At 40.2% G+C, this 3,378-nt stretch overlaps 1 protein-coding gene across 2 annotated transcripts in view; it reads right to left on the reverse strand.

The window, feature by feature from the left end:
• LOC107663784 (tyrosine-protein kinase Fer-like) overlaps window positions 1–1,396 on the reverse strand; it is a 69,460-nt gene extending 68,064 nt beyond the window's left edge. For both annotated transcript variants that reach the window (XM_016454114.1, XM_016454113.1), the window contains exon 1: window positions 1,100–1,396. The gene's annotated coding sequence lies outside the window, so the exon portion shown is untranslated. The remainder of the gene's footprint in view (window positions 1–1,099) is intronic.
• Between the last annotated feature and the right edge of the window lie 1,982 nt (window positions 1,397–3,378).

Here is a 3,378-nt window from a genome sequence, read left to right on the forward strand (position 1 = left end):
TACACTATGTGGAAAATAATGTGTTTTTTTAACCTTAAACCGCATAAACACATTTCATTACACCAAATACACCAAATAATGTTCTTTTTAGCAACATCATATGACCCCTTTAATCAAAGTCCAAAACACTGTTTAAATCCAAAACAATAGCACAGACTGCTAGCTGTCAATGGTACAAATGACCCAAAACAGACTGATGTAAAATCAGTAAAATGATTGTGATTTACTCCATTAAAACACATGCATAATTATTCTAGGCATATAGTGGCCACAAAATGTATTTGCACATATGGATTGTATGGAAATCATTGCATTATAACAAAATATAAAAACGAGTGACATTTTTTAAATAAAGCCAGCACAAGCACACTTTTCACACACAAAAAAAAACACCAAAAGAAGTTTGTTAAATTTTAAATTATATACAAATAGTATTCAACATCTGGTTGTCAAACGTTGATGTCCATCATTCAGTACTATAGAAAGCATAATCACAGCAATGCTTGATAGGGGTAATTCAAAGAGCTTATGACCATCATATAAAAGAGGAAACTGAAGATTTCCCCCCATCATAATTCAATGGGAATGACCAGTTTCCTTATGCACAAAAAACCCTTGTCAGCAATCCTCCTCAATGCACAGAATGACACCATCTCTCAGAATAACATTACATACTAATAACATGCGATTGGCTGAGCTGGTCAAGGTGAGAAAACCGCAATTTAGCTGGTTATCTGCACAGTCCGTTCATACCGCTGTTGTCAAAAGTTTAAGAAGAGTGACGGGCGACTCTTTTTTGTGTTCAGATATAGCACAACCTCACACATCCATAACCGCCATAAATAACATTTACGGACAGTTGACAAACTGCAGAACATATTTTATAGGCTTACTGAACATGTTCATTGGCTTTCCTGTGCTGGTGGGACGTTAGCCGCTGCTAGCGCTGCCCTGCTAATGCTGCCTGGCCTTTTCCTTTGGAAAAAAAAAACAGCTAAACAATTGAACACAAACGCGCATAACCGAGACTCGCGCAACACCAAACACCACTTGCTTGCGAACAACATTGCGTATGTGATGGAATAGTTAATTGACTTACTGTAATGGAGTATTGTGGTATTTGACCGTGTTTCCTGATTCCTCGGTATTCCTCTTTTCTTTGACTGGGGTTGGAGGAGTTGAGTTGGGATTCGGGAGGGGTTTCCGCTCAGCTCCAGTGCTGCCACAGGCTTATAACGTTCATCACACGACCCTCCGAGCCCTGCAGCACTGTGTGTGTGTGTGTGTGTGTGAGAGAGAGAGTGTGTGTGGGGTCAGGAAACAGTACTACTGTATATACCTCCCTGAAATGTCATTATTTCAAAGTAGAAGATAGAGGTGTTCGTTTTATGGTCATTGACTCGAGGGGTGTGGACTCGAGGCTGCTGAGCCACTCTTGTCTAAATTCTCAACTGCTGAAGGGATTGAATACCTCAGTTTTACACACTTTTAAAATACTTTAATTTAAGAGGGGACCAGCCACTCCCTCATACTCAGTGTGCTGAGATTAAATGGATGGTCAGCAGATGTCTGTCTGGGGCACCAAATATCCTTAGTCTGTTTTCAGAGTAAATATGCAAATTTCCTCTGTTCGATGAACACACTCGTGGACTCTGGACTTTTTATACTCTTGTTGATTTACCTTTGAAACTCTGGGTATTTTAAATCTTAAGTATGCAAAATTAACCAAACCTAAAGCTGATTTATGCTGAAGCCCTAAATCTTCAAAAAGCCCAAATCTCTAGGTTTAAAAAAGGAAGTAATGCCTTTGGGTCTCTCAAATTCATTATTTGTTTACAGGGTACTTTTTCCCTGTAGCATTCTATCTATCTCAAAACACTGCTCTTCCGTTCCGATCAAAACATCAAACAGGTTCTCCCCACTCAGTGACGCACCCACTGAGAAACCTGATCAAAGTGCTCTAGTTATTGGCGATTCTATTGTACGGAACGTGAAAATACAGACACCAGCCACCATAGTCCAATGTTTACCGGGAGCCAGAGCGCCTGACATCTTGGCAAATTTAAAAGTGCTGGCTAATGCTAAACGTAAATTCAGTAAGATTGTTATTCACGCCGTGCTAATGATGTTTGACTTCGCCAGTCGGAGTTCACTAAAAATAACATTAAAGAGGTAATATGTAATATGCTCTGGTCCCCTCCCTGCTTACCGTGGTGATGAGATACATAGCAGACTGTCGTCACTCAATGGCTGGATGTCTAAATTGTGCCCGCAGAATAACATAGGTTTCATCGACAATTGGACGAGTTTTTGGTGCAGAACTGTCCTGTTGAAAAGAGATGGTCTTCATCCCTCCTGGGGTGGTGCCGCTCTTCTCTCTAGAAATATGGCACATATTGTAAGAAATTATGTTTATTAAAAATATGAAAATAAACTTGCATAAAAAAAGAGACACATTATAAAATTAATTTCCATGTAGGCCTACCCTAAATAAAAAGGTAAATACCCAAAGTTAAATCTTTATTTCATGAATTTGTTTGACAGACTGACCGACACTTGTCCAACTGCAAGAAGACCAAAAACATGTCTTACCAAGAAAGGAAGAAAGAAGAAGAATAAAAACGCTGAGTCCATCTCTTAATAACATCCAGAATCTTCACACCGCACTGCCGTCGCTTCTGAAAGACCTCTCGTCCAAACGGGCTCGGGACAGGCACCATGTGTTAGGGCTTAATGTGGCGGAAACAACGTGAAAATTCCACTCTGATGATGCAACACTGCCATCTACTGAGCGTGAGAAACTACTGCAACCACAACCCTAACAGTGCAGCAATATTCAGGCAGAGGTCTTCAACCCTGCTCCTGGAGACCCACTGTCCTGCAGAGTTTAGCTCCAACCCTAATCAAACACACCTGATTCACCTAATCAAGTTCTTCGGGACTGCTTTAAAAAACACAAGCAGGTGTGCTGAAGCAGGTTGGAAATAAGCTTTGCAGGACAGTGGGTCCCCAGGAGCGGGGTTGAATACCTTTGAATTATAGGACCTAAAAACTCCGCATGTAGTAACCTAGAACACTGTCTAACACTTAATGGCTGCTCTGTCAATTCTTTGTCATCAGTTAGGAACCTAGGTGTGATATTTGATAGCAATTTTTCCTTAGAAAGGCACGTTTCTAGCATTTGTAAAACTGCATTTTTCCATCTCAAAAATATATCTAAATTATGACCTATTCTCTCAATGTCAAATGCAGAAATGTTAATCCATGCGTTTATGACCTCAAGGTTAGATTATTGTAATGCTTTATTGGGTGGTTGTTCTGCACGCTTAATAAACAAACTCCAGCTGGTCCAAAATGCAGCAGCTAGAGTTCTTACTA

Source organism: Sinocyclocheilus anshuiensis, unplaced genomic scaffold (genome assembly GCF_001515605.1).
Source record: "Sinocyclocheilus anshuiensis isolate Anshui unplaced genomic scaffold, SAMN03320099.WGS_v1.1 scaffold123, whole genome shotgun sequence".
NCBI lineage: Eukaryota > Metazoa > Chordata > Actinopteri > Cypriniformes > Cyprinidae > Sinocyclocheilus > Sinocyclocheilus anshuiensis.